Source organism: Panthera uncia, chromosome D4, assembly GCF_023721935.1.
Source record: "Panthera uncia isolate 11264 chromosome D4, Puncia_PCG_1.0, whole genome shotgun sequence".
In the NCBI taxonomy this organism is placed as follows: Eukaryota; Metazoa; Chordata; class Mammalia; order Carnivora; family Felidae; genus Panthera; species Panthera uncia.
In genome coordinates this window covers 80,887,187-80,898,123 of record NC_064807.1, presented here as the reverse complement: position 1 = coordinate 80,898,123, position 10,937 = coordinate 80,887,187, and positions in this window count along the sequence as shown.

The following is a 10,937-nucleotide window of genomic DNA, read 5'->3' as shown; positions in this document are numbered from 1 at the left end:
TATTGAATTCAAGTCATATTGGATTAGGCCGTCATCCAATGGCTGGCGTCCTTAGGAGAAGAAGGAAATTTGGACATTGACATAAACTCACAGGAGAAGCCATATGAACACTGAGGCAGATATTGGAGTTACACTGCAACAACTCATGCAATGGCAAGGGTTGTTGGAAGTCACCAGAAGCTAGGACAGTCCAATTGCATGATGTGACCCACCAGAGGCACCACAGGGAGTCTGGCTTTGCTGACATCTTGGTTTCAGGCTTCTGGCCTCCAGAACTTCGAGAGAAGACATTTCGGTTGTTATATGCTACCCAGTTTGTGTGCTCATTTGTTACAGCAACCCTGGGAAATTAATACAGTAGCTAAATGTGTATAGGAATTGAGTTAGAACAAAAGCAATACTGCTAATCAGTACCAAAAAGATGGATTATTCAATAAAGATGTTGAGACAACTCGGTAGCCAACCAGAGAAAGAGCTGAACCCCTACCTCACACCTTACACCAAAACAAATTCTAGAGTGAGTAAGACCTGGTAGTAATTTCAAAAGTGTTCTTAGACTAAGGAAGGCCTTATGAAATATAAAACAATTTACTGAATCCATAAATGAAAAGATTGATAAATCTGGCTACACAAAATTATGTTTAATTCTTTATGAAAAATAATATAAACAAAGTCAAAAGGCACATATTATAGACGTATCACGTGTTCCTGACAAAGGGCTGATAGCCTTGCTATTTTAAGAGCTCCTACATAATCAGGAAGAAAAAAAAAAAAACAACCTAATTAAAAGATAGGCAAAGGATATAAACAAACAGTTCCCAGGAAAGGAAATGTAAATGATTCTTAGTCATACGAATACATGGTCAACCTCCCTTGTAGCAGGAGAAATGAAATGACAGCTACGAGATATCATTTTCTATCTAACAGATTGACAAAGATCCAAAAGTTTGATAACATGCTGTGCTGGCAAGGCTGTGGGAAACAGACTCTGTCATTCATTGCAAGTGGGAGGGCAAATTGGTCCGATCTCCCTGAAGTGTGGATTTGGCAATATCTAAGTAAATTAGAAATCTACATACCCTTCCACCAACAACCCCATTTCTAGGAATTTACCATACAAAATACATGCGCATGGCAAGTTGACTATGGATATGGGTATTTATTGCAGCTTGTAATGTAGTGGTGGATTGGAAATAGACTGATTTTCCACCAGGAGGGGACTGGCGAAATAAGTTCTGGAACATCCATTCTGTGGAATACTATGGACCGTTTTGAAAATGGAGCAGTTTTATATTTCTGACGTGGAAAAAATCTCTGATATGTAGTTAAAAGCAGGGAGTGGGGGGCGGGGAGCAAAGCTCAGAACCACACGGACAGTATAATACCATTTGTATAAGACCTACTTTATGGACGTGTTTTCATAGGCATAGAACGTCTCTCCAAAGATACAGAAAAAACGAATAACAGAGACTGCCTTTAATTAAGGAACCAGGACGCTGGATCAAGGTGACTACATACTTAAAACCTTCCTATTTTACATACAGGTGTTCCTCATCCAAAAAGAAATCGAATATATCAAACAAACAACCACAACAGATCCTGAAGAAAGCCCAAAAAAGTGAAAGTTTTCATCTGAGATCCGAGTTTAACTGTTAGCTCCACCATCTTCTTGGACACGTTTTTTTTTCAGCTCTTAAACTTCAGCTTCCCCAGCTGTAAAGTGAGAATGGTAACACTGCCCACCTAAGGATGGAGAGAAGGCACACAAGTGGCAAAGGTTAACAACTGGTGAATCTCCAAAGGGGTTCATGGCGTTATTGTATTATCGCCTTCTCTGCAATTTTGAAATTTTTCCCAAATAAAGGGTTTTGGGTTTTTTTTGTTTCTGTTTTAAAAGTTGCTGATTCCTGTGTCCCCGCCCGACCTCTTAAGTCAGAACCCCTGGAGGTAAGGCTGGCAAACCAACTTTTTCTCCCAAGCACCCTTGTACTCTGAGCACCACCGGACCAGGACGTAGGTGGGGCGAGAAGCCAGGTGACCGAGCCTGGTGACTGGGCCACCCCAGCATCTCACTGCTGGCCGCTTCCCTCCAGGGCGCAGGTAAAGAGGGCCCTTTTCCCTTCAGGCACCTGCCTGACAGGGAACTGGGAACCGGGCTTTGGGGACAGAGACTGGGGAAGGGGACCCTGCGCTTTCTGCCTCGGGATTGAGCGAGAGAAGCAGAGCCCCAGGCGCCAAACCCCGCCCCCCACCCACCGCCAGGGCTCCCTTCGCGGGGCCTGTGCCGGGACACGCAGGGAACCCCGGCCCTGGCCCAGCCCCCATCAGATAAGGCCGCCTCCCCCGCGCTGGCAGCCCTCGGAGCCGGCGAGGAGTTTACGTAAGCCTGTTGTTGATGGAAAAACAAATGCACCAGCAGGCGTTTCCTGGCCTGCTTGGAGCCGCGGGCCCCAGACGCTGGCTCACCCCAGAGAGGCTCCGTCCAGACAGCTCCCCGGGGGGCTCAGGCGAAACTCTGGGGGTCCCCTGTGCCGGAAGACTGGCTCTTAGGGGGCCACCCAGAGCCCCACCGCCAAGCCCAGGCCGCCTCGCCCTTGAGCCCAGCATGCAGGAGGCGGTTAATCAGTGCGGGTCTTCACCCCTCTCCCTCCGGCCCCAGCACCGGCCTGGGCCTCCCGGGGAGGCAGCTCTGGCCCTCTCCCCGCCCCGGCCTGGAGCCCAGGAGGGGCCGCTTCAGGCATCCGTCAGCACCGCTTCACCCGGCGCTCGCTGCATGCCTGGCCCTGCTCCGGGGGGCGGCGGCGATGGAGGTATGGGAACCAGGAAAGAGCCGAGAATGAGCCTGTGCTAGGAGAACCTTAATGGGGAATCGCAGCCGTCCGCGGGGCCTCCTTTCTTGCTTTTCAGAATGAAGGAGAGCCGAGGCAGACCTTCACGGAGCTGTCAAAGACAGAAAGGAGACAACCAACCCGGGAGGACGTCCCCCCTCCCCAGCCCATACCCATCTTTGCCAGGAGGGAGGCAGATGACCAGGGTTCAGATCCCAGCTCTGCCAGCGGCACGACCTCATCACCTTATGCCCGAGTCTCTTTATCTATAAAATGAAGCTGATTCTTGTACCAACCTCAAGTTTTGAGACCGTAACGAGACATTTCGAGGATTAAATGTGATAATGAATACGAAACCCTTAAAGTATGCCTATCATAATGTCTGGCGCAGAATATCACACAGGAGCATGTCCCCGTAGATGTAAATATCCGCCTTTCCATCTTAGCATGGACATCTGCCTTTCAGGGTGGCCTTTCCTGACCCCCGCCATAGGTCAGGCGCCCCAGTTATACTCCCTCCCAAGTCCCCCTTCTCCACTCCTCCTGGAAGCCCTCTTCGCCCACGTAACCACCCCAGACCTGTGTCTTCTCCATCAGACTCTGCACCCGCTGTGTGCCAGGCTTCGTGCTGGCCCTGGGCATCCAGAGGTAAATCACATACTGGCCCACATTCCTCCAGGGGTTCCTAGCCTGGTGGGGTAAAGATGGGTACACAGAGCAAGGGGCAATGAGGAAACCCAGTGGATTTGGACATCACTAAGCATGTTATGGGAATTACAATAAGATCACGTGCACAGAGCACTGGCATGCAGCGGGACACACAGTAGGTACACCCCCAAACCTTAATTACATAAAGCGATACTATTTAATAGTGGAAAGGCCTAGAATGAAACACTGACTCTGCCGCTTACTTGCTGTGTAAGCTCTAGCGAAGTACTCTTTCTTGGGGCCTCGGTTTCTCTGATTATCAAGGGAGATGCTATTATTAATGACCCATTGGGAGGCTCCAGTGGGATTCAAACAAGTCGATGCAGGTGAAAGCGCTTTCTAGGCTCTCAGAGGGTTCATTCTATCAGCTACAAACTATCCTATCAAGGCCAGTGGGGCAAATACAGCCGCGGACATGGCTTTGGCATCAGACCTGGTCTCAGGACCCAGCCTGGACACCTTTTTGTTTTGTGACCTATGGCTAATGGCTCAGCCTCAGTTTCCTCATCTGTAAAGTGGGGATAACAATATCTCCCAGGGTGCCGTGAGGAGCCAAGAAAATCACAGTAAGAGATCGTACTTGTTGCACACGTATTCAATGCCAGACAGGGCTTTAAAGTGATTTTTATTTATGAATTTGTCCACTGTTATTTTACGGCTGGGAAAATTGAGGCAGAGGGATTTTAAGCAACCTACCCAAGGTCACACAGCTGGGAAGTGTTGCCAGGAAACAATCCTGGCAGTCTGGCTGGCACTGGAGTCCAAGGTCCTGGCCACCCTGCCTCCCTGCCTTCCCGAAGCTGCGTAAAGCACTTAGAAATGGCACATGGTCCAGCCTCAGCGAACAGTAGCCGTTATTATGATTTTATTAATATATGTGTTGATATCATCACGATCTTAATTACTCATCAATCCCTTCTTCGAGCAGGGCAAGCTGGAGCTCTCCGGCCCTGGGTGGGTGCCAGCTGAGAGCTGGTGCCAGGAGCCTAAACTGTGGGCAAAGTTTTATTTCCTCGTCACACCCAATGACAGTCAGCCCATGGGGTGGTGAGGCTAGTGGGTCCAGTGCTGGGCTGGCTCCCAGGGGAGCATGAATGTCACAAGTGGCCATCTTTGCCCAGTCTGTCACTGGACACCCACTCGGCTCTTAGAGCAGGGCAGGGCCAGGAAGGGGAGGCGAGGGCAGACACTGGGCCTTTTGTGTCCTGCTCCCCACGCGGCCCAGCCCCGAAACCTGTCCCCACCCCTGCCCCGGGCTGGGCAAAGGGTGTGCAGTGCCCTTCTGGGAGAGGAAAAACTTCAGGTGGGAGTCAAGAGTCTGACCAATACCCTGGCTCCACTGCCTTTCTGGTGGAGGGTTCTTGGGCCCGTCCCTCCCGGCTCTAAGCCCGGTTTCCTCATCTCCAAAATGAGGCTTAGAGAGCTGGACTCAGGTACGGGTGAGGGTTAGGAAGGGAGAGGAAAAGAAGATAGTGGTCCTGAGAGGGCTGCAGCAAAGGGACAGGGCCGGGGCCTGGCCACCTCTCTGTTGGGTGGAAACGTGGTTAGGGTTTTTCACCCCCTCCACGGACAGGCCCCGATCGCCCTTGAACCCCAACACACACCTCCCAACCTGCAGTACACAGCAACCACCTTGAACGCCTGTGTGCACCCGAACACACAGAGGCACACTAACACACACACCTGAATACAGACACACCCCTGATCTCACACACACACACACACACACACACACACACACCCTTGATCACAGGCATACGTAGACCCATATCGACACACTCCTAGTAAGAGACACACATAGACACACCCCGGGAATACACACACACACACACACACACACACACACATCTGATCACAGACACACACATCTCAACAATACAAAGGCGCCCCCGAATTAACACCCACACCAACATGATCGCACACACCCCCTTACACCCACCACACCTCAATGCACACTACATCTCCGACCCCCGCCCCACAACCCGCCCCCATCGCACACGGGCTCCAGTGCTCAAGGAGGCCACTGGAGGGCAGAGTGAGCCCCTCGGGGAGCCCAGGATGAGTGCCTGGAACTGCACCTCCTCACCCCTTCCCGTACTTGGGGAGCTCTTCAGGCTTGAGCCCAACACTGCTGCCCATAGGAGCACAGGAATGAACCTAAAAGGAGGGCAATGGGGGGACCTACTGTGTGCCAGTCTCTGCGCTGTGGGCTTCCATATGCTGTCACAGCCACTAGACCGGACACACACGTTAAGGGGCTCAAAATTATCACTCCCGTTTTGAAACTGAGGAGAGAGTCTGGAGCCTGGAATAGATCTCAGGCCTCTGATTCTCTCCTGCGAGTTTTCTTTAGCGTAGACACCTCCTGGCCAGGAGCGTCGGGGGCGGGCGGGTTTGGAAACCCCAGGGCTATGCCGCGGTGCACCGCCAGGGGGCGCCCTCCGCCCGGCCCCTGCGGGGGCTCAGTCGCCTCGCGTCTGGCGTCCCTCTTCCCAGCCCCGCGGTGCCCGCGGTGCCCCCGCGGCTCCCCTGGGAGCTTCCCTAGGTCCTGGCGGGCGCCCCCGCAGGATGTCTCGGCTCCCCACCCCGCCGGATCCGACCTCGGCTCCGGCTTCCGCCCCCTCCCTGGTCCCCAGGGGCCATCTCCAACAGCTCCGGGCCCGCGGCCACCCCCTCGGCCCGGAACCGCCCCAAGCCCACCCCCACCCCGGGCTCTGAGAACCTCGGAGACCATCCCACAGCGCACGCAGGGACTCATAGAGGTGCCTGAACTGAAAGACCGCCGTTTCCCTCGAGCAGCGCATTCCTGCGTGCGTGCCAGGCACCCTGCTCGACGCTGCGGCTGCGTGAGTTCTAACAGTGTTCACAACACCCTGGGAAGCGGGTGTTACCGTTACCCGTGTTGCAGATTTAAAAGGCTAGAAGCTCAGAGAGGTTAAGTATTTTGCACAGGATCCTTGGAGCATGAGGTGGCAGGACAGGGTCTAGGGCCAAATTTCTAAGGATTAGACAGACCCTCAACCACAGTGATTGCCCCTACTAACATTTCTTCTCTGCAGGATTTAGAAAGTATTTAAAGACCCACCCCCTACCTGCCAGGCATCGTCTGGGTGTAATATAAAGACAGACGCACTGAGTCATGGAACTTACAGTGGCAGGAAAAATAGTAAAATAGTCCCAGAATACGCACCTACAGTTCATCATTAATTGGCTCACTTACTAAAGATGTGTTACTAGGAGCTAGGTGCTGGCCGTGGCAGGGAGGGCCCACCTGCCATGTAAAGCTTGGATGAATTTGGTGCACTTGGCTGACTTTGAGCCCAGAGACAGGTGGGTCCCAAGTCCTGCCGGAGAGGTGGGCAGGGACCAGCTTGTGCCCAAGTCTCAAACACCAGCTTAAGGACCAACTTGCTCAGGAGGGATGGGAAACTCAAAGAAGAGAAGCAATGAGTAAATGTCCCAGGTCTCTTTCGTGCCTTTCTCATGTGGCTTGGAGGCCCCAAAGGGAAGAACCAGCTAGCGCTATGATGTCTTAAGACATCAAAAATTCAGCAAGTCCCAACCCCAAATCCTTAATTCTCGTCCCTCCACCACCCCCCCGACATCCTTTTCCCAGTGACTTCTCCCATTGCAGTGAAGGGCATCACCATCTACCCAGTTATGGCTCTGTCCCCCGCTTCCCTCCTTCCCCCTCATAGCTGGTCTGCCTTCTCTCCACCCAGTCAGATGCCTCATCATCTGACTGATCTCAAGAGCCTCCTCTCATCCATCCCTATCCCCTCCTGCCTTGATTCATCATTCCCAACTTCCTGGTGCTACCAGAATGAATACCTAATCATGCTGCCAGGAAAGCCCATATCTGTGTCTTCAGCCACCCCCCCCCCCACCACCACCATTCTGGCCCTTCCTCTGAGAGCCCCAGCCACACTGGAGGGGTACACCTTTTAATGCCTTGGACCAGCTGGGCTCAGGGCCTTTGCACACACCGTTACTCCTTTTTCTCCACCTCCCCGTCCCACCTGCTAAGTTAATTGCCACTCGCTTGTCTGATTTCTCAGTGATCCCTTTCTCCAGGAAGCTGTCCTTTTCCTCATGTGTGTATACGCTGTCATGGTCCCACATATGCCTTATCACAGACATCATTAAGAAGTTACTCTCGAGGCTGTTGGACATTTGTATTCTCCACTAGTCTCTGAGTTGCCCTACTAGGAGGGCAAGGACCATCTCATTCACTGGTATCCCCAGTGACCAACACAGGACCTGCCACTCAATAAGGGTCCTTACACAGGATAAACCCAGTTCTGCTGCTTCCTGACAGGGCACCCTTAGCTAAGTCCCTTCCCCTCTGTGAGCTTACACTGCTCTTCCCTAAAATGAAGGCACTAGGTCCCCAAGTGGCGCTGCCTATCAGAATCCCTGAGGGACTTTTCAAAACCGCCCAGGTGACCACCATCGACATCATCGAATTGGGAGTGGTGGGTGCATGGAGGTACAGTCGTTACAAGACGGAGTGAATGTTGATGACTCCGGAAGCCGGGCAGTGAGTGCACGGGCGGGCGTTCAGTACACTCTTCTGTTTACTTTGTATATGTTTGAAATTGTTCAAAATAAAAAGCTTTTTATAGGATACGCCAGCCAGGGCTCCTCCCCAGTGAGTGGTGGAGAGCTAGTAAGGGTATTTGGGAGAAGCTGCTGGAACGGTTCGGAAGCACGTCTCTGGCTAGAGGCTCTCTGAGGCTGCTTCCAAAAATTGGCAGTGGTTCTCTCCTGCCCACGTGAGTGCCGTTCACTGGTGGAAAAATACCACACCCTGAGCGCACGCTTCTGTCCTCTCCCTTAATCCCCCTGTGGCCCCAAACACTTCTAGGTCAGTCGCCTGATCTTCCAACTCAAAAAGTCCCCCCACCCCAACATCAGTCTCTGCCAGGAGCCTCTTCTGGGCTTCCCCCGCATCTGGAAACCCCAGTTCCAGCTACACTCACACCCGGTCTGCTTCTGTAAGATCCTAGCCTGGGCCTGAATTGTCAAGGTGCCCCCCGCCACAGTGCCTGGCATGACGGGGGAATTGATACGGGTCAACTGGATTGGCTGAATTGCGATGAAGGTATCTTTGGGGCCCCCAAAACTGTGTGATCCTGGGCAAAACGCTTCTCCTTGGCTTCTCACTCTGTGAAACGGATGATAATCCCTGTCTCGTAAAGCTGTGGAGAGGACTCAGTGAGATCATGACTATAAAGGTGTGGCAAGTTGTGTGGCAAGATGGTCACCCCATGCAGAGCCAGCCTCTCTCTCCTGGGGGTGGGGGTGGGGGGTCCTGTAACCCCCTGGGATTCCCTCATGTTGGGAAGTGGCTGGCTGTTGACACGTCCGTCTCCCAGAGAGCCCCGGGAAGCCAGAGGGAGGGGCTGTTGGCCAGATAATCTCCATGCCCCCAGTCCCCAGTGCCCAGCACTGGGCCAAGGAGGGGGGGGGGGGCAGAAGAAGGGAAAGGTGGAAAGGGAGAAATGAAGGGCCTACTGGCACGCTTACAGTCCCCAGGGGCCAGAGGGTCCAGGTGGCCCTCCCTGGGGCTTCCGCTGGCAGATGAAGCCTGACAGCCTCCACTCTTACAGCAGGACACACAGGTCACAGCAGCAAACACTTTCTCTCCAGAAAGTCCCATGTGGGACTCCAGCCTGAACACAAGGTGGGAAAGGGGGCCTGTTGGGCCCGCAGCCTGGGAGAGAAGAAGGGTGTCAGAGGCAGCTACCTGTAGCCCCCAGGACGAAGTTCCTGGTGTTCAAGGTTATCTGTGCTGAAATTTCACCCACCTGTCTAGGGGCACCCCCACTGTTAAATCACTCTCCACTCCTGAATGTGCTCTGTGGCCTCTCGGCTGTGCCCTGGCTGTTTCCCCAGCCAGGAGTGCTCCCCTGCTCCCCTCCTGCACCCAGTCACATTTGGTTCATCCAAGTTTCCAGCTCAAATATCATCTCCTCCTTGGAGTCTCCCCACTTCGCAGGACGCTTCCTCACATCTCCTCCATGGCTCCCCCCCGTATTTGGTCAAATACAACATGTACACAAATACAGCACGTACACATGGGTCCTGACAATGCCCCTGTCAAGTGGATACCCTTGGCCCCATCTTACAGATTAAGACACTGGAGTTCAGAGTGGCTAAGTACCTTGCCAAAATTATTTCAAAGCAGAGAAGACTGTGGAAGATCTGCCCCAGACCTCCCCACTCTGGGGAAAAGGAGACTCGGTGGGCTGGGACAGGACGGGGGAAAGTCCCGGCCGAGACCTCAGCTCCTGTAGGGTGCCTAACGACGATCTTGGGCATGCGTCCCAAGAACCGAGAGACTCCCCATATTCACAACAAGTGGGGAGCCCAGAGGGTCTTGGAGACGGTGCCTTGGTCTCCTCTGTGGCAGCATGAGGGGAGGTGGGGACAGTGCCCCAGAGCCACAGATGGCAGTGCTGAGAGGACCTCCTCCTTCAATCCCAGCACAGGTAGACCTAGCTGGACTGGCAGCCTCAGCGCCTTCCCCACTAAGCACCTGCCCTCCTATGTCTGTCTCTCCCTCGGCCTGGGACTCTGTCTCCCTTCTCCCTCTCTGAGAGTCTCCCTTTGTCAGTCTCTAAGCGCCCTTCACTGTTTCTCTGGCTCTCTCTGTCTTGGCCTCTCTCAGCCTCCGAATCTGTCCCGGGGTCTGCCTTTATCTCTGAGGCTTCTCTTCTCAGTCTCTTTGTCTTGTCATCTGTCCTCTGTGCCTTGACACTCTGAATCTTGGCCCCCGTCTTTGTCTGTCTGCCTCTCTGCCTCTTCACTACTCTGCTGCTGTTTCTCTCTTTTCAAAAGTCTGTCTATTGTTGATCCGTCTGTCTCTGCCTCCTGCCCCCTGTATGTTTGTCACTGTCCCTTTCTTTCTCTGTCACCCAGACTCTGCACTATCTCTCTGCCACCCTCCCTATCTCCCTGTCTCGAGCACTATCTTTCTGAGTCTCTGTGTGTGTGTCTCTCCCAGTCTCTGACTCTGGGGAAAGCAGTGTCTCCTCCACAGCGCCCCCATCCCTGGCCTGACAGCAGGCCCTGCTTCTAAAGCTGCTCCCATGCAGGGGGAGGGGGACCCCCGGGCATCATTCCAGGGTCTGCTCCATCTGGGTGGCAGTGCTGACAGACGAGATAGGGATCGGACTCGGCTCTGTCCGGGCCTGAGCAAGGGGGCACAACCAGGCTATGCGGGGGCGCCTGGGTGCCTGCAAACGTTTGCACGTGTGCACATCTGGGTTTGTGTGCGGGTCTCCCTGTGTGGGGTGGTCTGGGTGTCTGTCTAGATGTACTTGTGAGTGTCTGGGCCTGTTTATGTCTGTCTGCGAGCTTGTATGTGTGTCTGTATGTAGGGCTGTCTGGGTGTAA